General features: G+C 41.2%; 1 protein-coding gene across 4 annotated transcripts in view; it reads left to right on the top strand.

Moving 5' to 3' along the window:
- Window positions 1–215: 215 nt before the first annotated feature.
- LYST (lysosomal trafficking regulator) overlaps window positions 216–24,537 on the top strand; it is a 153,916-nt gene continuing 129,594 nt past the window's right edge. For 3 of the 4 annotated variants that reach the window (XM_075924800.2, XM_075924801.2, XM_075924797.2), the window contains exons 1-2: window positions 252–403; window positions 23,793–23,891. The gene's annotated coding sequence lies outside the window, so the exon portion shown is untranslated. Of the gene's footprint in view, window positions 404–23,792; window positions 23,892–24,537 lie in introns of all 4 variants that reach the window. The other variant, XM_006122067.5, reaches the window with a different exon arrangement.

The raw sequence follows: 24,537 nt of genomic DNA, 5'->3' as shown, positions 1-24,537 counted from the left end.
CACCAGCGACTCCAGCGTGGGAGAGCGGCCAGGCGCGGGGGAGGAGCAGTGGGCGTGACCTGTGGAAAGTGGGCGGAGCTGGCGTTTGCGTAAGGGGGAGAGCCCCGCCCACAGAATCCCCTGGCTCCAGTCACGCCCAGGGCTTTGTTTCCCATTGGCCGGCGGGGCACACGTGATCTCCCGTTGGGGGAAGCCGGCGCCGCGGATTGGCGTCCGGCGCGTCGCCTGGGCGGGGAGGCTGAGGGGCGGGCTCCGCGTTTCCCGGGTGACGGGAGCGGGAGGAGGCGGCGGCGGCTCCGGACCCGGTGGCAGGAGGAGGCCGGATCCGGGTATGGGCGGCCGGCCGCTGTCACAGGGATAAGAGCGGGGCGGCCGGCGCCGCGCGGGGAGAGCGACGGGCCCGGTAAGCGGGGCCGGGGCCCGCGCAGGCCTGAAGTTCCGGCAGAGCCGAGCGGCTGCTGCGTGTCTGTCGGTGCGCGGCGGGGGCTGCCGGTCTGACCGAGCGCGCGAGGGACAGGCGGGGTGTCTGGTCGAGGCTGCTCCCCCGGGGCACCGCGCTCTCAGCCCAGCCTGTGGGGGGGGGGGGCACGGCTGTGTTCGCGGTGCCTTGGCTACCGGCTGTAAGGGGGGGGGGGGAGTGTCCCCGAGCCCAGCCTCTCCAGCCCGGGGCCAGTCTTGAACTTGGTGCTACAGGAGCCGCCTCGGAGCTCGGGCCGCCGCGGTTGTTGGGGTGAGTTAGGGGGGCGGCGTCGGGGAGCGATGACACTCGCCTCGGTGAGGATCCGCGCTCAGGCAGCGCGAAAAATACGATACTGTGATGCTGGGGGTGACTGCACAAGGCATCAGCAAAAGTTAGTTGCTAAATACGGAAGACGCTTTATCAACAGGAGGAATATCATTTTCCTGGAAAATGTATAAAGATGTGCTCCCTTTCCGTAGTCTTTCTGGATGACTTTGCTGCTCTGAACCTGGTCAGTTTCATAGTCCTCTCCATCACCCGAACTGTAGAGTGGCACAGAAAACTCTGCTTGCTTACAACCAATAGAGAGGATCCTTAGTGCAGCTTGCACCATAGTTTGTAAGTTTAGTCCTTTTTTCCCCGCTGTAGTTTCCAAGTGAAAGCATGAAAGTTTTTCAGGAGGCTAAAATATTGGACTAATCCAACTTGGTTATTTTCAAGACAACTTGTAATGATTTTTGTTGTTTTAGCTGTGGTTTTTAGATTATTTAAATGGTGTTGTAGAGTTTGGTAACAGCCTAAGTGTGTCTGGGACATGATTTCCTTGATGACATCTAGTGTTCTGAGATATGCACACCCAGTTTCTTGAGATACTTTAGGGCAATAGTGTTATTAAGGATTCTGGTTTTGTTTTGTTAATATGATTTGATTGAAGATTTTTCAATAAAATGAGTTGTTAATCAGATTGGGTAAGTTAACTTCTCACGTACCTTATATTGTACGATCCATAAAGGAAATAAGTTATACTTATCTACTGCCACTTCCTTTGTTACATACTGGACCTTAACTTATATATATTTATGAACACTTCAGTCTCTCTCTTGCCTTGATGGCGCTGATGTATCTTTCTGGTATTCATTATTTTCTGTGCTATTGTGAAGTTTAGCTTCCCCTACTTAATAGCATCATAAGCAGTAACGTGTCATTTCAGGTAGTTGATTTATTTTGTATGTGAACAAGATTCTTATTCTATTTAGGTTTTTATGCTGTATTCATCCTTGTATTATTTGATGCTTTCAGTAGTGCATCAAGCCATGTGACTAACCACCTGTTTCCTGTTTTTTGTTCTTTTATCCACTCCCCAAAGGAAGAAACATGTGTAGTAGAGTGTCTAGTTAAATATACCTGTTGCAATGTGTTCATGTTACAGAACAAACAAGATATTCTTTATGTAATCTATTGATAATATTTTAGCATATGATTATGCTGTGTGCATGTCTTTCTTTACAGTCCTGTAGTCATAGTGTTTGCATAGTTATTACAATGAAAATAACAAGTCTCAAATTTATGTTCAAGAACATGGAACACCATAAGTACTCTAAAAGGGAAAATGTGTTATTTTTATCTGTTACAATTGTATATGAGAAACTTCTGTATAGTTTAGAATTTTTCTAATACTAACTCCCCTCTTTCTTCCCTCCCTCCCCCTTTTTATAAAAACATGGGTGCGAGACCTTTGCATGCCTAACCCAAACACCTCTTGAAGTTTACTTGTAGGGAAATTCTCCGTCAAAAATGTAAAAGTTGTATACAATATTTTACCATTCTATAGAATTCTTCATATTTTATCAAAACACAGTATAATCATACCAGTTTCATTCTGTTAATTTAGCAATTTCAGATATCTATTGGCAACTATATAATAATACAGACAAAATAATTCAGGAAATGTTGTTGTGACAGTATATTCCTTACTAGTTATATTAATACAGGACTTTGAGTAATTTGTTTAAACTGCAATACAGACATGTATTTTCAGCACCCCTCAAAAGTAATGCAAAGGCTTGGGGCAAAATGAGGGGTAACTGCTTTGGAGGACCCTGGGAGGGTTATTGGGTGTGGATGGAGGAAGTATTTAACTGGGTTGTTTTGGGGTATGTGGGAGGTTTTTGTGGAGGGAGGAAAGAAAGAATTTGGGGAGCCACTCCCACATAGACCCTACCCTCTGCCATTAAAGTAGGTATGTCTGATCCCTGTCTCTATTTCTTCCATCTTTCCCTGTCCAGTGCAGAGTGGCTTAGTTTCTGTAGTCTAGCTCCTCACCAATCTACTCTATCACCTACCCGTTCTCTGTGGGGTCTGCCCCTCCTATTCGAACCATCCAGTATGCCAAATATCAAGGTCTTAACTTTTTGCTCATCATTCATTCTGCAGATATGCCCAAATAGCTGTAACGTCCGTTGTATAACCTTCTACAGTAGGTGTTCTTTCGGCTGTATCTTCTTATATAATTCCTCATTGGTGAACTTCTGCATCCATCCTGTTCTCAGGATCTTTCTATAACGACTCCTTTCGAATGCCAATATCCTTCTCTTCGAATCTTTCGTTATCACCCGTGTCTCACATCTGTACAACATGCTGCTAAATACACACGTTTTCAATATGCTCAGCTTCGTTCTTAAGCTAATTGCTTTACTTTTCCAGATCTTATCCATAGCCTTCAAACTCACACTTGCTTTCACTATTCTAGTTGCTATTTCCTTCTTACAGTCTAGATCATACATCATGTTGCTCCCCAAATACGTGAACTTCTCTACGTTCTCTAGTGCAATCCCATCTACACTGATCTTCCTTCTTAGTTCCTTATCTCCAAATACCATTGTCTTTTTTAATCGATATTCATAATCCGTCCATACCGCTTCCCTTCCTCACTTAGCACCTGCACCGTTCTCGCTAGCTTCTCTTCATTTTCTTGATGATAACTATATCATCCACGAATCTCAAGTTGTTAATTCTCATCCTGTGCACCGATATCCCTTCTACCTCTTCCTTGATCTTGTCCATTGCTCTCTCTAGGTACGTGAAGACTGGCATGAAACCCCTAGAGGCTTCATGGCAGAGTTTATAACACTGATGATTAATAAAAATATAAAATATCTCTTCAGTGTTCAATAGAAAATCTGTAGTCATCTTGGTACAAACAAATGTTTTCCAGGAGTGCATCTTTAAAAGAGCCATAGGTTTAGTGCTTGAAGTGATAGCATATACACGTGTTCTTGCTTTTCTCTGTTGGGTTTTGTGATGTATCCAAAAATGCAAAGCTTCAATTATGAAGAAATTGGGCAAGACAAACAAGTATGGATAAAGTAGAAATTTTGATTTTCTGTGTTAAGCAAACTTCTGTATACCTAGAAAGTTGATGGACACTATCAGTTCCCACCTTGGCCGTAATAAGATGACTGTTTAAAAGCCTTTCTGAAGGAATAAGTAATGTTAAATCCAAGCTATATCTGTATAATGCAAGAACTGACTAATTTGATTAAAATTCTGTACATTAAACTAGGTTAGTTCAGGTTTGTCTGAAAGAACAGTAAGTATAGAAACCTGAATTGTCTTCCTTTAAATGGCTAGTATGCTTAATAAAATAAGGAAACAGTGGGATATTTGGAAAATCACTTTTAATTACAGTATTGAAAATTGCATATGGTCAGAATCCTAGAAAATCTGAAGGCATTGCTGATTAGTAAATTGTTCAAGACTTAAAGCTTTATTTTTTTTTCTCATAGTGGAAAATCAGAAGTACTGTCAATGAAATCACTGAGTATATCTGCAGTGTGGTTTTAAAAAACTTGAAGCATCAAGTCTCAGAGCTTAGGTTAGCTGGCTTGGGTGCATGGGTGCAGGACTACAACATTTCAGTGTAGACATATGGCTTGGGCAGGTTCCTGGAGTCTGAGCCTGAGCTCTAGCCTAAACCTGAACATATACTGGAATTTTTTGCAGCCCAAGCTTGAGTCAACTGACTGAGGCCAGCTGCGGCCATGCTGTGGGCCTTTTATCACAGTGCAGATATACACATTGGCATTAAACTAGTAAAAATAGGTCAAAGAGGATCAAGGTTATCATCACACTTCCTCTTGCCACTTAGAAGTTCAGTGAGCACACCAAGGTCTAATGCTAAATGACCTGAAGACACAACTCGGGTATTGTATAACTGACCTCTTCATGATTCAGTATACAACATAAACAGAGTGCATGGTTTTTTTTTAGGGGGGGCCTTATGCATAGCTAACTGTTCAATTGACTGCAGTGGGATCTGAGTGCTTGAGATATGCATAGTCTGGCCTTTGACTTTCATATCCTTTTCTTTCTTGAGAACTGAAGCATTTGATAAGCAATCAGAAATACTCCTCCACACTTAGCAAGCCTTTTGGGTAAAGGAAAATTGACGTCACATTTTTTGGATTAGTGAGATGATGTCCCATGCAATATATTTGTGCAACACCTGAAAAAATTCCTGAGTGAATTATTTCAGGATGTCTTTATAAATCTAAATCACTTTTTAAATGCAAAGTCACTCTCTTAAAGTATGGTGAAACTCTTGCACAGCCATTCATCTTTGAGGATACCATTACAAATACATCCAGTGATCAAACAGTAATATTGATTGCCAAATCAATTGCTGGCAGAACTGTTTAATAATAAAAACCTAATTTTTATACAGCTGGAATAAATCTTTTTCTATGCGTAAAATAAATATGACTGAAGTCTCATTTTAGACAAAAATTAACTATTTCTATTTTTTTTGTGGTTTATTTAATTTGGCTCCAATTGTTCATGCCAGGATATATTTAGGTGCACACATTTTTAGCTAATATAAAATAGGTTTAAAAACGAGCAGTCCTGTTGAGTCTAAGGCTCATAAGGTGCTTTAGAAACTAACATATAATATCATGAGTTTTCATGGTTAAAACCCAGTTCAGCTGAGTTTTTATTTTATATTAAATTCTACAAGATTGTACATGTGCCAAGAAACTTCATGTTCTTACTCATTGATCAGTCATCTTGGTAGTTAATATAACCACTGCAATAACTTTACCTGTACTATAATATGTGATACCATTTCTGAATGATTCCTCTTCATATTTTCTGAAACTTTCTAATCTGTTTTAGTGTTATCCCAATTTCTCTTCTTCCTATCCCATTGTAGATGAGGCTGCATGTTATAGCAACTTCAAGTCTTGTTTTTGGCAGTCTGCAGATGTCCGAATAACAGGAAAAACAGCAGGACTGCTTCAAGGAACATTGAGCCAATGTTGTCTAGTTTGCTTTTTTGATGGCCTGACTCTCTTGATTCTCTCCCTCCCTTCCTCCCAAAAATAAAGAAAGAGAAGGGGGTACTGCACAAAGATGTGAATGGTTTTCATAGCGTGAATCAAACCAGAGTTTGTTCATGCCACCCCTATAGAAGAGATACGGTTGAGTTTGCCTGCCAATCTGGATGATTTTTTGGCTGGGCAAGGAATTCAGGACTGCTTCAGAATGTCAAAGAATAAATTTGCTTTTTAATATCGTACCTGCTTCTAAAAGAACTACGAACTGCTGTCCAGTCTTTAAGTTACTGTGGACTTTCATAATTAATTCTGGCTTCCGGAACTTTACTTTTCCTCATAGCTAATGACCTCTTCATTAGCTCTGATCATTGATTCTTCCCTCTTATGTAACCACTTAATAATTCTTCCTTTTTTTGGTTGCCTGCTATTCTGTATTTTTGAGCATCTCAAACAAGATGTCAGTATCTGCTCGCTTGCTCTTTTCTTTTTACTACTGTTCAATTTCTGGAGCAGATTTTACATCCTCCTGTTGTCCTTTGAGGAGAAGAGTGCCTTAAGATACCACACCTGACCCTCTTACTGTCACCACATTTTGCTTGGTATCTGTTCTCTGTGGTAGACACCAACTGTATAATTTTACAAGTTAGAGATAAACTTTGTATGGTTCTTCAGATTGATTTGTTCAGATACAGTTAAAAACATTGTTAGCCTTTACATTATGGACATAGACTTGAGTAGGGATGTAAGCAACTCATTAACTAGTCGCTTCCTCCTCTTTCCCCCCTCCTTGTTGCCTCTATCACAAAGAGGCAGCAAGGGGGGAAAAGGAAGTAGTGCTGGTGGGAGCCAGGTTAAAAGCCAGTTCCCCCAAGCTTCAGCTCTGTGGGAGGGAGCAGGTGCACAGCAGCTTTCTCTTTGAAATGTACAAGAGCCCCAGAAGAAGCTCTTGTGCATTTCAAAGATTGAAACCCATGTGGAGCCCAGGGCCAGCTGAGAGTACCTTCGCTGACCCCAAGCTCCATGCGGGTGCTTCTGCTTTGAAATGTACACGAGTACCCTCTGGGGCTCTTGTATATTTCAAAGAGGGAAGTGAAGCATGGAGTCTGGGGCCAGATGGTGCTCTTGTACATTTCAGAGGCAGAACATGCACTAGTACTTATCTGCTAATCGAATAGGCAAATGGAAATCCCGTCTACTATTCCATTAGTTAATTAATCTATATTTAACATCCCTAGTCCTGATATAATCATGATTATAGTATGCTGCTTCTGCTTTTTTAAAATATTTGTTGCAGCACTGCTTAGCTTTTATGATCTCTTAGAATCTTTTTTTTAAATTGATTCTATCTTCCCACAGCTTTCCCAAACTTTCTAGCTCTTGTGGATGGAAAAAAAATCTTCCTGGTCTCAGAGATGACCAGTTTCTGGCTCTCCAGAAGCCCACTGAGTTTTAATAGATATTCGTATCTTCTTTTTTGTAGACGTCAGCTACTATGCTGATTTCATACTGCAGAATAAATTAACAGTAAATTTTAAATCTGTCTGAAGGCATGGCAGAATTAATTGGGATTTCTTTGTATTTTGTCTCCCTGCCCCATGAAATTTAACAAGCTTTTTTACTCTATTCTTTGAGGTAGATTCCAACACAACATATCCTCTTCCCAACCTTAGTTTTGTGCATTTATCATTATTGGCAAGTTTTTTCTCCCATTCTTTGACTAATTAGCATACACTTTACTCCATTTCAAATCTGGACCCATTTGCGACTGAAGCACTATTTCAGCCTTCCTTTTTCTATTTCCGAAACTTTCTCGGACAAAGAGGAACCTGTGGTCTACAGTTTTCTTTTTAAAGTATTTTTTGTTGACAGCCACTCATTATACTGTATTTAGCAAACACTTTGTGACCACACTTGCACACACACCCTCTGTTGAAAAGTTTGTAAGTTGCCTAATTTAGTAGAATTTACGGAATTTGTTTTCTGATCATTTAAAATCCGATCCTCAAAACTTTCATCTGTCCTGAGTGACTTTGTTTTTAATACAAATGGTCTCTCTTCTGTAACTTACTGATGGCAGTTGGGCAGAGAGGTAAGAAACTCAAATCTTGTCCACTTTCTATCACACTAAGCACTTCCTTCTTTTGTGTAATACTAAAATCTTTACATAGATGCATGATTAGCTTCTCAATTTTAGTCCAGCCTGGAGATTAGAGGTAAGAGATGTGTATTCAAATTTTCCTCTCAGATCTAGATACAGTGCTTGCTTTGCTGACTCCATATCTTTTTAACACATATATTAAATGCTTTGGGCACCAAATGCTTTTACTAACTTGAATTTATTTTTGTGGTTTGCTGGCCATACTGGAAATTAAATGTGTTATGTACCCATCTCTAGCTCTTACTACTTTCAGAGATGAGTGTGAATTTATTAATATGTCCGAGCAGTAACTCCCATGGGTGTGTATACAATTATGTTGAGACCTCATTGTTTGCTTTTTTTAATGACACTATGCATTCACCATTTCATTTCTGATTAGCAATCTTCTGTCTTATCTTGTGAGGCTGATTCTACACCTTTTGTGTTTCCTCTTTGGGTGAGAGGTTTTCTCAGCTCTTATCCAGAACTCTTATTCTGTCCCCAAACATGTAATGTACACCTCACCTGTAGAACTTCATGTCACAAGAAGCAAGAGCTTATCAAGCCTCAGAATAATTAGACACTTATATAGGCCATAAAAACATCCATAATTAGAGTAGGCTAAAATATGTAAGGGATATACATTTTCATGCTTCAGTGCATAAGGCAGCCATTAATTGTTTGGTGTTAGAAAGAAACTTGCCCCATAAGTTTGTTATTCATAAATGTCCACTATGAGGATCTTTGCATCTTCCTCTGAAGCAACTGGTACAAGTCTACTATGTGATGGAACACTGAACTGCTTAGAGCATTGAGCTGATTGATTATGCAGTTCTTAAATTTCTCATTGTAAAGCACTCAGAAATATCTTTACAGAAAAACTATCTTGCATTAAGGGATTTGGGATCATAAGTGCTTAGTTTAGTGCTTTGTGAATTGTGTTTGGAAATGTCTGAAGTGACTGAGGTTATCAGATTTTAGAGAACGAATGATGCAAAGCTATGGATTGCTTAGCCTCTTGTCCAGGGGTGGGCAATAATTTTTTTTTTGGGGGGGGGGGGACACCAAGATTTGGAAAATAGTTGAGAACTGAACCCTTCCATGATATTGATGGAGGAAATGCAGGGTCTGGGATGGAGGTGGGGTGCAGAAGGGAGCTTTGGGGTAAGGCATTGGGGTTCAGGAGGGGGAATGGAGTCTGGGGGAGAGTTTGGGTGAAGGATGTGGTTGTGACCTATGGCAGGTGGCTGGAGTGCAGAGGTTTGGGATATGACCTAGGGTAGGTGGGGAGTATGATTTGGGGCAGGTGATCAGGGTGTCAGATCTGGGAAGGGGCATGGGGGCTAGAGGGGAGCAGAGGGTTTGGGTTTGTTGATTGCGGGGGAGAGGGTTGGGGAAGGGAGGAGTTGGGGTGCCAGAAGCAGGCTCTGGCCAGGGGACTTAGCAGCCAAACCAGCTTGCCTGTCTGCTGAGCTAAAGGCTTGCAGAACTTAAAACATTTGCCTGCTTGCCTGCTTGCCCAGCCATGTGCTTCAGTGAATAACTGAATTGAGGAGCGGGGGCATGGTTTTTCTTGGAGGCCTGTTATTCAAACAGGCAACTCCCATTGGACAGTTTCTGGCCAGTGGGATTGTGCTGGGGGCAGGGGCAGCTTCTGAAGCTTACCTCCTCACCTCCAGTTTTGAAACAGAAACAGGGCTCAGCAGCAGTTTCTGAGCAGTGTGTGGGGTTATGGGGCAAGCAGGAGGAGCCTGCCTGGAGTTCCTTGGGCTGGATCTGGTGGCTTGTCAGGTCGGATGTGGTCCATGGGCCATATTTTGCCCAGGCCTGCTCTTGTCAAAGAAATCTGCAAGTTGTCCTAAGTACAGGAGAATATTCGAAATCTGTGCCTGTGGGAAATTTCATTTAATAGCTAGTGCCATATCTTGGGCTAGGTGTATAGTTTTAACATGCCCTGTTTCCACTGGCAAATACAGGTAAGTTTTTTCTCTCCTTGCCCCCCCACCCCCCCAACCTACCAAACTTCGTCTTCCCCTCTTCCTCCTACACTTATAGTTTTGCAGAACAAAGATTCAGTAATTGGTGTTTAACTGGGGTCAACAGGGAAGATTGTGGTATAGTTGTGAGAGAGTTTTTCTCATTTAAGTCCTAGCCTAACAATATTCCAAAAGAGGTAAATTTAGGTCCTAATACAGGCTGGTAGAATACCAAACCACTGCCACAAAAAAAATCTGTCCACTAGCAGAATACTACTACACATGAAACAGTTCAGCAAAATGACTTGATTAAACAAGTGGGAATAATAGTAGCAGGATAAAACATGCATGTCTCAAAGTTAAATTATGAAACGTTGTACAAGGAACAAACCTCTGACTTTTCTCACAAATGCTGTAATACTAAAGAACAAATCAATGACATGCATAATTTATTTTCAAATGGGGCAGGAAATTGTTTAAATGAAGTTGCAACAATGTTAATGATACACAGTCAGAAGCATGTTTTGCATTGCACTGGAGATTGCAATTCTTTATGGTACACTAGAATGCAGCATAGCAACTAGGGCTATCAATCAGTTAAAAATGAATTGCAGTTCTAAATGCATAGTTGAACAATAGAATACCAATTGAAATGTATTAAAATAATTTGGATTCTTTTCTACATCTTCAAATATAATTTTAATTACAACCACAGTATACTAAGTGTACCATGCTTACTTCACTTACAAATATTAGCACCGTAAAAATAAGATACAGTATTTTTTCAATTCACCTCCTACAAATACGTTAGTACAATTGCTTATTGTGAAAGTGAAACAAGTGTAAATGTTTTTGTTACATAACTGCACTCGCAAATAAAACAATGTAAAACTGTAGAGACGCGTTTCTCAAACTGTGGGTCCCAACCCCTGGAGGTCGCGAGCAACTTAGAGGGGGATCACGGTATCTCAAAGTTTGAGAACCCCTGCTTTAGAGCGCATAAACCCGCTTAGATCCTACTTCTAGTTCAGCTAATTGTTGTTTTTTAAGTTTTTCCACTTAGACTAACACGGTTACCCCTCTGAAGCTTTTGTTTCTTTAGTGTTACCTGAAAGTGAGAACAGACATTTACATGACACTTTCATAGCTCATATTGCTAGGTATTTACATTACCTATATCTTATTAGAAGTTCAGCAAACACAGACAAGTATGATTGGTATCTACTTCCAGGGGCTGACTGGTAATCAAAATAGGCCCGGGAAATGGGTTGAGAACACAAGGGGGCTGGGTTCCTGGGCAGGGGTGTGTGTGGGGGGGGCGTATTTCAGGGCCCTGAAAGTAGGGGGAGGAGGGATTGTTTAGAGAGCCAGACAGGAGATGGCGATCCAGGGGCTGGGGATGCGGAGAGGAGATGGGGGCCAGGAGGTGGAGTGTGGGGTTGCTGGGCGGCAGAGGCCAAGCTGGGGGAGGAGAAGAGAGGGTGGAGGTGGGAGGGAGGGTTGTGTGGAAATTCCCGGTATCCCACCGGGCCGGTCCGCCCCTGTCTACTTGTGATTCCCTAGCAAAACAGGCCTATCTTCAAGGGCTCTAGTATATTTAATATGAATTTGCTAACTGTCTGCAAGGAATCGTCTTGTTTGTTTCAGTATTATCCTAATATGTCATTTAAAGTTTGCTTTTTAGGTTGTTTTACCCCTCTCTGGCTCAGCATCACAAATTCTAACTAGGAAACTTGTACTCTGGAATAGTTTATTGTAAGCTACCTGGGGTTGTGAGGCACCTCACTTCTACTTGCCCTTCAATAAAACAGTCTTCTCAATACCTGCTGTGGATCAGCTCCTTGAAAACAATTCCTTCTTTGTACATAATTGCTACCTTTCTGGCCTTCACAGATCTTACTTTCTCTTTACAGGTAGTGAGTGATAGCTACACATACTAACCCTGAATTCTTGGAGCATTTCCTTCATGTCCAACCTCTTGTCCACTGAATGCTGCCAAAGTATCATTACACGTCAGCCTGTACGATTCCGTTCAGAACCAGCAGACCAACAGAACACTTACATTTATTTGTAGTGAAACCAAGAATACATTTATTATCAAAGAATAGCAATGAAAAGTCATAATATGCTTCCAGAGACTAAACGTAGCAGGTTACGTTCTCCTTAAAGTCCTTTGCAGTGTTTTCCACCAAACCTGGTTGAGATCCCCTTTTTATGAAGCAAAAATTCTGTTCTTTTGTTTTCTCAGTGAAGGTTCCACCATGTCGTCTTCGCCTTTTCAATGTAGAGCAAACCTTTGATGCATACCAGGAGAGACTCTCCTTCCTCACCCCCCACCCCTTGCTTTTTTTTTGCTTGTTCAGCTCTTTTTAAAAAAACTTTGTTGATAAGGTATCCATTGTAATGTTTCTCTTAGTTTGTTTCGTGAATGCTTGTATGACGTATGTAAACAGTATCCTATTTTACTGTGTAGTGAATGATAATGCATAGAGCACCTTAATGACTTACTCAAGGTCATGCAACAATGTAGTGTCAAAACTGGGATTTGAATCTGCTTTTCCTTACTTAATTGGATAAAACACTGAATGATACAAAAATTTGAATACTTGGTCATTCTAGGAATCAGGCAAGCATTCAGACTAATTTTAAATGATGATTTAAAAGCTGTTATATTCCAGGAGCTTCAATTCATATAACTGTAGGGCTGGACGGGACCTTGAGAGGTAAGCAAGTCCAGGCTCCAGGATTGAGGCAGGACCAATTAAACCTAGGCCATCCCTGAGAGAACTTTGTCAAACTTGTTCTTAAAAACTAGCTATGTGATTTCCACAGTCTGCTTTGGAAACACAGACCCAAGAACTTCTTAATGAGAACTGACACACGGGTGCAGAGGGGTTACAGGAATCTTCTGATTCTGATATGTATATTCTGGTTCATCAAAGAATGTCGTGTGAGGTATCAAATGAGGAATGGTGTGTCATAGATCCACAATATAATTGTGAAATGATGTACAAGTAGCATTTAAGAAATAATGAATATATTATGAAAATATATGCTTTTTGTATTAAGGGGCTAGTCATGAAAAAAGGTGAAAAACGTGTGTCAAACATTTTTTGTCTGACAGTTTAAATGTAAACTGAGTATTATATTTTTCGCTAGTACCTGAGAAACCACTGTATTTACAATACTTGGAATGGAAATTAACTGCAGTAGCTCACATACTATGAGGTAAGTTGAGTACTGATAAATGTCAGCCTTTAAAGGTGACTCATAAGAATATCCCAAAGTTAATGGAAATGTATGGAATTTAATGTACAATCTTAAGGAGCACCCTGCTTGTAGTGCCTAGTTATTGTGATTCATGGCATGGTTCTTTGCAGTGCATAAAGTCATGAGACCATGTAAACCATGTCAGTCCTAATCAGAAAGGATGCTCTGTTTTAAGGCTATTAAAGCATAGTTGGCTTTAAAATTGAGGCTCTTGCTGTCGTATGAAAGACCAGTCTTTGTTTAGTATTTTTAAAGACAAACTTCGTAGCCTTGTTAATTATTGCTACATTTCAAAGTATGTAATTGCACCACTGATATGAAGAAGACAATTACTGTCAACCAGGTTACTTAAATATCATTGGCTAATGGGATGCCAGCATGTAGATGAGTACATGATTAACTATTAAGCCTAGGCTTATTGCTTAATCTTGTCGACTACTGAGGCAGAAAAGCGGGGGTGGGTGGAGGAGGGAGAAGTGGGAGCCAGGTGCCTGTGAAGAGCTGGCTTTAAGCGGGTTCTCCACAAGCACTGGATTTGCCTGCCCCTTCCCTGTACACTGCTGCCTCTCTATCTGATAGAGAAGGTAGCAGCAAGGACGGTGAGGGAGGCACGTTGGAGCCAGTATGTTCAGGGAGCCGGCTTTCAAGCCAGCTCCCTGCACTTACCGGGTCCTGCAGACCCGCCTGCCCATCCCCATTGCTGCCTTCTATAGAGATGTGGCGAGGGGAGCAGGCAGGAGCCAGTACTGGGGGAAACCGGCTTTTAAACTGGTTCCCCCCACCACCAGCTTCCCGGTGCTGCCCCTCCCTCATCCCTCCTGTGCTGCTGTCTATCAGAGCCAGCAGCGGTGGGGGGAAGCTGCTGCAAAGCAGCTTCTGTTTGGTGGAACAAGCTCCCCACAGACAGAGGCTGCTTCACGACAGCCACCCCTGAGAGAGGCAGCACTTAGGTGGCAGGGGGCTCCCCAGGAGTGTGACAGGAGCACACTGGTTGCTTACCCCACCCCCGGGGACTATCGAATAGTCGTGTAACAACTATGATTTCATGTGGTTACATTACTATTCAGCTACATGATTTCTAACATCCCTATTCGCTAATGCATGTGGAATGGCAGAATGAGATATCAAGCAAGTTAGTCTTCTGCTGATTCTCTTGAATTGGAGAGAATTGGTTCTTTTGGAAGGTTTGCTCCTGTTTGGACTGAAGATACTGCCGGGACATACTTGACTGGGAAGGCTGAACGATTCTCTCATTTTGAAAATAGCTTCTTTCTTTAACAAGCTCAACAATGTAATTACATTTTAGTGGGCAGATTTTAAAAAAACAAAGTTATTTTCTGAAACTTTCAATATAGTTTAAAGAAACTGGGAAAAAATAATCATACTTAATTTTCGTCTTCAACAAAATTGTCTTGCTTTGATAGAAAAGCCATTTTAATTGTTTTTTTATCTGAACCAATATTTTTTTTCTTTGTCTCTAGCTTTGACTCTCAAGTGCTGAGAAATAGCAAATAGAGGAAAGATATTGCTGAATTTGAAAAAGCTGTGCTGCACCTATGGGTGATCATTGTAGTCCTGGCTTTGCTGAATGGAAAATGTTTTCAGACTGAGGCTTTGATTCTCCTAATTTCTTGTTCTTGTCCTTCACCAGATTGGCATTTGCACAAAGTTTTTAATATGCCTTGACACACATGTACAGATAAGTGATAGAAATGTAGCTGTGTTAGTCTGGTGTAGCTGAAACAAAATACAGGACTATGTAGCACTTAAAAGATTAACAAGATGGTTTATTAGATGATGAGCTTTCGTGGGCCAGACCCACTAAGTAAAAGTTCACTTAACATGTCAGAAGATGATCAGATTTATTTTTATTAAACACAGTAATTCGAGTATGCTTGTATCACATATGAGTCAAAATTACACTTGGGAATATTTCTCCTTTTGAAGTGACAGAAGTATACCTATGTCCTGCATTGTGATTCTATTCCTCTGTCTATTGAAATGATGGAGCCAGTATTTATAATTCAAATCCAAAAATAAAATACAATCAGTAAAATTGCTATGGCAACACCTACTCTGAAAAGATGACAAAAATACTCTACTAAACAGAAATAATAGGTACAAGTGATGAGACTGAGAAATTTTTTTTAAAGTGAATAATTGAGTGCAGTGTAAAGAAACTAGTGTTTATCCGCTAATGAGTCATCTTTGCTTACATTTTATTCCTGAGTAAAGCCGCTAATGCGACAGTGGTGATTAAACACTTGAAGTTGAGGCTAAGTAATTATAACAGTACTGTACTGCATCATCACGTAACTGATAATATTATGAAAATACTAACCCTGATGTTTGTTGAAACTGGCAGATTTCCTGAACTCCAATTTTACTCATGGAATATGTGAAACATAGCTGTTTTTCTGTTGGTATGAAATGGGTTGCTCTGCATCTGTCTCTCTTTTATTAATAATATATACAAATATTTTTTAAAAGGTTTTATTTGCTGTTGAGTGCTGTGGGAGGTTTTATGAAGGATACTCTAGAAAGGTTTTTCATAACATTTTTGGTGGCCTGAGAGTGGCCACCAACTCTTGCTAGTGGCTGCTTTGACAATTTTTCCTTTACAAAACCCACATCCGTATCATAATTTATGTAGTCTTTTTTGCACACATCATAATAATATTGTATATGTGTCTCTATTCTTTACTGGACCTAAACAAAATAGAAAAACAAAGAAGGTGCTTTGCATGTTCTTGTAGACTTGCTAAGTCTACTTTTGTGAAAAGTGATATTTGTGTATTTGTTAATCATTTTTCACAGCTAGCAGGGAGGCAGTGAAAAGTGATATTTTCAAACCTACTAATATCACTTTTTGCAAGGCAAAGTACAGATTATGCCTTGGATGGGAAGGTGTAGGGAGGCAGTGGGGCCATGTATGATGATGTGGATGGGTGACGGGCCAGAGGTGACATTGGGGACGAGTGATGGTAGTGGGCAGGTGAACCTGAAGCCCAGCAGCTGGGAAATAGACCCTCGCTCTGTGCAGCTCAGCTCAGAGCACGAAGACCCATGGTCAGAGCCCAGGGCCAGAGCCTGCCCTAATACTACCCCAGGAGGGATCCCAGGACCCTGAGCCACCAGGAAGGTGGGAAACTTGCACTAGCTGTCTGCTCCTCCAATATTTATGGCTTTCCTTATGGTCCCAAGGAAGGGTCCACTGCTTTGTCTGATCCTCTCCCTGCGAGTCACTTCCAGGAGGCTCTGGCTCTAGGAAAAGCCCCTGGTAACCACATTTGAAAAATGCTGCTCTAGAAACCTGTTATGCTTTTTCAAGTAAAAGTATTTGATATTTTTACTAAAATTTGCCAAAAATCAAATATGGACAGGACAAGACATGACGGCTATTGAACATGTTCTTGTAAGAAGTTGTCATTACTGCCTGTTTCCCCCCCTCTCTCCTTTCTAGATTGTCCTTTAAGCTGGTTGTTGATGTTGGCTCTCCCCTTCCAGAGGCTGGTTATTGTCTGTCAGATGCAATGAGACTTTTGTACAGTCTCCTAGATCAGGGGTGGATGTTGTGTAAAGCTTCTGCCCAATTCAGTATAATGTAAATGTAAGTTTCACTATAATATGATGAATTAGTCTTTCTATTGAAATAGATTTATATTTTTTGTGTGGACAATTATATCCCTTTCCTATGTGTGAAATGATTGTGTAGCTCCTGGAGAGGCGGAGTGCATGTGTTTGCAATGTGAGTGTTTAGAGAAGAAGTGTCAAGGTATCATAAATTGAGGCCCAAAACAAAGCAGATCAATGCAGGACATTATGGATAGCCTTGTACTGCTAAGAGCAAGCACCCTTTTACAAGCAAGACAGCCTTGAAGTAACACTGGCCAGGAGGCACCTACAAACTGATGTCAATTGTCAAAGAAGAATGACTTCCAGATTAAGCTGATGTTAAAATGTTAAGAACTGATCCAACAAAACGAATAGACTTGAAGGAGTCTTGCATGATTCTCTAGGTCTCGTCTTGTCAAGATTGAAGCATCGGTCCAGACCAAGAGAAACCCCCCACTTCCCCACCTCACATTTAACTTGCCTGGCCAGCAACTTAATGTGAGCAACAGTGTGATAACTTTAAGCAAAAGCAAGATGGGGTTAGTTGGTTTGTATATGAATGTACGGATGTATGTGTGTGTGAGATCAGGTTCGATCCCTTTTCCATTTAATTCAACAGTGGCATTTAATAAAAGCATATATGTGTAACCCTGGGTTTGTCTTCAGTGAAAATAAGGTAACGGGGGGAACCTTCTTTGGGTTGGGCCACTGACGTACAGAAAAATCAGTTGGGCCCAGGTTTTTTGTGCTCCAGCCCCACAGGGGGAACAGTGAGGTGGCTAGAACACCGGCACAGGCTCCCCAATGCTGAAGGGGAGCCCTGAGCCTCAGGGGCCAAATCCATGCAAGCCTTTGGTTCCCTATACTTGTCCAGATAATGCTTCCACTTTGATACAACTGTATTTAATTTTTAATGAAAACTGTATAGTTACAGGAATAAGATGTTCTTAATTAATTCTTAGCTCTGTTTTATAGGTAGTACTTCAGCAGTTTCTCATTCTGACCATTAAACCTGAGCAAATAACTTCATGAGCAGCACTGCTTGTTGATATTACCTTTTTGGATGTTTATTTGCTGTTGATTACTAAAGCAGTTCCGTTAAGTTGAAAGCGATGCTGACACATCTATTTTACAAGTACAGTACAGTAGTTAATTTCTTGTTCCTCTGATAACGTTGATACCAACTTCAATGAATGCTGTAAAATTAACCATTTATGAGGACACAGCCATTTTTATAATAGTTTCATTGAAATACTTCAGATACCATGAAGATTTTTGCAGAAGTGTTTTATTGTAACAACATTCATGTGACAGCACAAACCTTACTGGTAGAAACTGTTTGTCCAGTGCTTCAGAGAAGAAGAGTTTTTGTTAACACCATGGTAGAGGATGTGGCTATAGTGGTAGTGTAACAACATCCAGAGGTCCCCACTCAGGCCTTGTCTACACTTATCTGCCTATCAATCTACTTTGCAGACAGTGTAGCTGAAGTTAACAAACTCACCACAGCGTCTTGCGTGTGGTAAGGAGGGTAGGGGCTGCTCTGTTGATGCCAGTTATTCGTCTTGATTTGATGGAGTACTAGCATCAACAGGGACACGGAGATTGATTTATCACATCTACAGCAGAGACAATAAATTGATGGTCTGTAGATCAATCACTGCGGTATAAATCCACTGCCTAGTGTAGACAAGGCCTCAGATTGTGATCCTGTTGTTCTTGGCCCTGTGCAGATGCCTAAGATATAAAGTTGCTACTAAGTGCTCACGTTCTAAATAGATGAGAAGGGATATAGCTTTATATTTGAAGCAAAAAGAGTAAGTAACTCTCCCAATGTCACACAGTAAGTCTGTATCAGAGCAATGATTTGTGCAGACTGAGTTCTAGTGCAATGAATTAACCATGAGATTATCCTTCTCTCTAACAAGCCACTAAAGGAACTTTTTGGGTGTTGGTACTAGCATGGTGCAAAACCTATCTGAAATTTTTTAAACAGTAAATGTGATTAATTCTAATTGTTATAGGCAGGTTTTGACGACGAAGTAAACATCACTGTTCTAGACTTTCCTTTTTGGGTAATAATTCTGTCTCAAGTTTTACCTTGATATTTTCAGGCTTTTAACAAATGCCTATGAAAATGCTTATTTTTATGCCATACAGAATTGGCCAAAAAAGGGCCCTTGCATAGTCAAGTAGTCAGAAAATAGGTTTGTGGCGCAGTACTAAAACATACATAGGAGGATTATTTTGGATTTAGGGGGAAAATATAATATTTGGTGTTGGGAAAATATGGATTCATGCATCTGAAAGTTTATCTAAGGCTGTAGTTCTCAACTGGTGGTCCATGGTGACTTTTTCGGTGGTCCACAGGAACATTGTCCACAGTCACATGGCGTGAGCAGGCGCCTTCATTAGGCTGTTTTTTTACACCGTGTTCACAAGCACGTGGTGCGTCATCCATAGCGTCACCTGGGACGCAACTGTGTTGTGTTGCCAGTAACTTCCGTCTGAGGCTCTAAGCGTCATTGTAGCTGCTGCCATCGTACTGAGTGGCTGCTGTGTCGTTCATCCTGTGCTACATGTGCTGGAGGTGGTCCATGAACATTTTTTGATTGGCCTGGTGGTCTGTGGACTGAAATGAGTTGAGAACCACTGCTCTAAGGGAACTCCAGGAAAAAACAGCATCTTAGTGTCTAGGCAGAAAATTGACATTAGTACCACCTCAAATCAGTGAGTTTATTGTGGCTCTTTCAGTTACAGATTTTGAAAACCCTTCTGAAGAATGAAGTATGACAGTTCATGGCCTGTGTCTGGTTCTGAAGCATTAACTCTAACCATGTATGTCTCAGGTTATCAGGCATTACGGCTGAATGCATGTACATGATTCAGCATATGAGACTGTGCCTTTGTCCTATGCAAACATGGCTGAAGTTGGTCTATCATCTGAGTTGTCATTTGTTGGACAGACTGGTCTGATTGCTTCCCACAATCCTAGACTTCTTACAGTGGTAGTGCCAGAGCTTTCCATTTGCTTGGTCCTCACAAACCAGAACTATAGTCATTGATGTGATCATGAAAGACTCAGCTGATGTCATAAAGAGCTTGAAGTTCCAGGTTGTTGATATGCAGGGAAGCTTCTTCATTTGAACATGAATCCTGAAAGTCAACAGGTGCAAAGAAGCACTTGGATTGGACAGAGACATCCCTTAGGAGAGGGTCTATAAATAGACATTCTCTGTCCTAGTACAGAGAAGAGAATGGAAGGTAAGATCTGATGAGCAACTGTCAAATGAAAAAGAATCCCATTCAATCACATCAGGTAACCACAGATAGCTAAATAGCGACAAGACTTTAGAGTGCTTGTATACGAATGCTAGAAGTCTAAATGAGATGGATGAACTGGAGTGTTTTGTTTCGAATAGGCTATTGATACAATAGGCATCACAGAAATTTAGTGGAATGAGGATAATCTATGGGACACAGTACTACAGAAGGACAGAACAGGTCGAGCTGGTGGGGGAGTGGCACTATATTTATAAATGATCTGGAAAAGGGTAAATATTGAGGTGGTAAAATTTGCAGATAATACTAAACTACTCAAGATAGTTAAGACCAAAGCAGACTGAGAAGAGCTTCAAAAGGATCTCACAAAACTAGAAGACAGGGCAACAAAATGGCAAATGAACTTTAATGTTGATAAATGCAAAGTAATGCATATTGGAGAACACAGTCTCCACTAATTATTCAAAATTAGCTATTACAACTCTGGAGAGATCTTGGAGTCATTGTGGATAGTTCTCCGAAAACATCCACCAAATGTGCAACAGCAGTCAAAAAAGCAAACAGCGATAGGAATAATTAAAAAGTGATAAAGAATAAGACAGAATATTTTATTGCCGTTGTATAAATCCATGGTATGCCCACATCTTGACTGTGAACAGATCTGATCGCCTCATCCCAAAAGAGAGATCTTCGCATTGGGAAAAATTCAGAAAAGGGTAGTGGAAATTATTAGGAGTTTGGAACTACTGCCATATGAAGAGAGATTAAAAAGAGGAGACTAAGCAGGGATATGATAGAGGTCTATAAAATCAGGATTGGTGTGGAGAAAGGGAATAAGGAAAAGTTGTTTACTTGTTGCCATAATATAAGAACTAGGGGGTTACCAAATGAAATTAGAAACTAAGCCACTCTGCACTGAACAGGGAAAGATGGAAGGAAATAGTGAGGGAGGCATCGGACACCAACGGACATTGATCCCGTGGTGGTGGATGATGAGATTTGAAACAAACAAAAGGAATTTTTTCTTCACTCAGCACACAGTCAGTCTGGGGAATTTCTTGCCAGATGATTTTGTGAAGACTAGGACTTTAATAGGGTTCAAAAAAAGAACCAGATAAATTCATGGAGGATAGGTCCGTCAATGGCTATTAGCCAGGATGGGTAGGAATGGTATCCCTAGACTCTGTTAGAAGCTCAGAATAGGCAACTTCCCTGGGGCGGGATTACTTGATTACCTGTTCTGTTCATTTCCTCTGGCGGCACCTAGCATTGGCCAGTGGAGACTGAGCTAGATGGACCTTTGGTCTGACCCAGTATGGCCATTCTTATGATGCCTCTTCAACAGGCAGGGGAGCACTTCCAGGGACATGGAAAATTGAGGACTTGTGGTTAAAACAGAAAGTTTCCCTGCATATCAACATCCTGGAACTTCAAGCTCTTTATGCCATCAGCTGAGCCTTTCATGGTCACATCAGGCACTCGGCAATTCACATGTTGAATAGCAGCACCACTGTTTGTGCAAGCAGGTAGGTGCTTGCTCCAACCATCTTTGTCAGGAGGTGAGGAAACTTTGGCTGTTCTGTATCAAGGATAACATTATTCCTACAGCCCTTACTTACCTTAGGCTCAGAAACAAATAAATTGATGGTCTGTAGATCAATCACTGCAGTATAAATCCACTGCCTAGTGTAGACAAGGCCTCAGTTTGTGATCCTGTTGTTCTTGGCTGATTGATCACTTTGGCAGGAGATTTTCTCAGAATCCTGAGTGGTATCTGAACACTGTATTTGTAGAATGGGGCCTTCCAACTAGGGATGTGAACGAATAGTTGACTAGTCAATTAACTGGCAAGACTAGGCTTATCAATTAATCTAGTCAACTACTTGTATGCCCTCCCTTGCTGTCTCTGTATCCAAGGCAGCGGGGGTGAAGGAAGGGGAAAGAGAAGCAGGAGCCAGTGTTGGGGTGGAGCCATCTTAAAAGCTGGTTTCCCCCTAACACTGGCTCCACAGTGCCGCCTGCTCCCCCCCGACCCACCCCTGCACACACACTACCCCTATTGGAGGCAACAGCACAGGAATGGGGGCAGGGGAGGCTGCACGAAGCCCTGACCACCATGGATAGAAACTGCTTCAGGGCAGCTTCCCTCACCTTCTGCCCCTCCACAGCCTCTGCCACCCCGTGCTGTTGCCGCTTTGAAATGCTCTCTTCTCTCCCTTCCCCCACCTTATTTACTGTCTTTTTCTGATAGATGCAGCAAGGCAGGGGACGCGACTACAGTAATTCCTCATTTAACACTATAGATGGGTTTCTGAAAATGTTCGTGCTAAGCGAAAATGTGCTATGCAGGGTCAATTTTTCCCATTTAAAAAAAAATGGAAAAGGTGGGGGTTGTGTTCCAGGTGGTGGTGGAAAAATCAAGTTTTTTGTTGGTGTTCGGTTGTCAACATCAACATTAGATATCTAGCAACACAAGTCGCTGTGGTTTGTTAAAACACAAAGATAAACAAGTGAGTGAGTGGAGGGGCGCTGTGACCACGTGTATTCATCCGCTCATGTGTATTACCACTGTTTTCACCAACTTATATTGCCGCACGAAGTAGTCTGCCACTTGATCATTTTTGTGTTATTTCGGGGACGGTCGTGTTATTTGAAAAAGTTCCCCCCCAAAAAATCGTTTTATTGCGAAAATGTGTTAAGTGGGCACATGTTAAATGGGTAATTACTGTAGTTGAGTAGTGTCGACTATTGGATAAGCCTTTTGCTTGTTGGATAGTCAACTAGTCGTTCGCATCCCTAATGTTGTTAGCATTCCTCAATGATGTTTTGATACTGGATGTTTGCAGGGCTGCTTCTAGACCTACTATTTCTTAATCATGTTTGTTTGCTTGCTTGTCACTTCAGAATAACAGGAAGTGTCAGTCTGTGGCGTGAGCGGTATCAATCCTACAGTCAGCAAGAAGAAGAGAAGGAGCCTAACTATAAATGCCCAGGGTGGGGCATGTGATCATCTCACACTCACTGCTGGAAGTAGAGTTATGTGGCAGCTGGGGAAGCAAAGCAACAGGGCCTCCTTGCTCTGCTTCCCCTGCTGCTGCCAGTGAGTATTGTGGGCAACCTCTACTGCTGGCACTGGCCACACTAGTCCCCTAGGCCACCACAGTTGGCGGAGTGGGAAAGTGGGGCCTGAGCAGAGGTGCTCCCCTGGTTTCTCCCTGACCAGTTGCTTCTGAGAAATCCTCATGCTGCTTAGCCCTATAGGACCTAGAGAGTTCCTTATTATAGTTTATGTTGCCTTTTTAAATCTAACACTGTATCTCATGTGTATATTTCCTGTTTTTAAGATCCTATGCTGCTGTAAGATCACTTGTGTAGCTATGTTATTCAGTGGGAGGAGCTCTCCCATCAACATGAGCTAATTTTATTAAGTGACAGCATCACTTCTTCAGAGAAAAAATGTCAACAATTTGCCTCAAAATATTTGCATTAGAGTAGTTTTAATGTTGGCTTGTCTCATATGCATAACCCTTATTGTTACCAGAATCATAAAGCTTAAGACTGAGACAGTCGTCTGTCTTACACTCAGACTTGAAGGATTGTTTGCTCATTTTTATGAGTTCATGAAACACTACATTTAATCTTTAACTCCGAAATTAGAAAATAGCATATTCTATATATTTTAAAGACTTTGTTACTTACAAATATTTCTCGTCTTACAGGTAAAACTTCCATATTCCCAGAATTGATCTCTTTTTCTCTTCTAAAAAGAAGAGGGATGTGTTAAAAGCTGTGTTTAAAAAAAAAAAAAAAAAAAGCTGGTAAGTTGCAATTAGCGTTTGTTATACACCATGAATATTTATTTCTACAGAGTCATAGATGTTCATAGCATTTTTATTGGCAGCATTTAGATGAGCCATAATTGGTAACCGCTAAAATAAAATACACTGTTAGAGTGGTGATGCCTCTAAATTTAGGAAAAACTTTTCTCACCTCCCTCATTCAAATGGGAAAGAATGAAAACTAAAAATAAGAGTTCATTTCTGAGTTTCTTGTCTCTGTTTTCATTTGTTTGAGTTTTTCTCTCTCCCCTTCTTTGAATATCTTGACATTTCACTTCGTTTTCCTCTTGGAGACCTCTTGTCATGCTTAGCCCTTTGTGGTCACAAACATCCTTTTTCTTCCTCTCTCCCACTGTGCAGGGCTGAAGGCTCAGCCTTTGTAGTACTCCTAGCTCCTGCCTGTGCCAGAAATTGCAATGATTGATCCTGAACACCAAACTTTTTTTCATATTCTGTGAACCACCCTGCCAGCCCTTCATTCTGAATGCATTTTGGCAAGGGTTACTCCTTCATGACCAAATACTTCGTATTAGGATGTACAAAAGACACCTATGCTCTGAGTGTATAGTTTTATTGTTATGATGAAAAGGAGCTCATGCAAAATATAAATTTCAGTGGAAGTAGT

Source organism: Pelodiscus sinensis, chromosome 3, assembly GCF_052426305.1.
Source record: "Pelodiscus sinensis isolate ZL-2025 chromosome 3, ASM5242630v1, whole genome shotgun sequence".
Classification (NCBI taxonomy): domain Eukaryota; kingdom Metazoa; phylum Chordata; order Testudines; family Trionychidae; genus Pelodiscus; species Pelodiscus sinensis.
The sequence above is the reverse complement of the archived record's forward strand: the minus strand, read 5'-3'. Positions and strand labels throughout refer to the sequence as shown.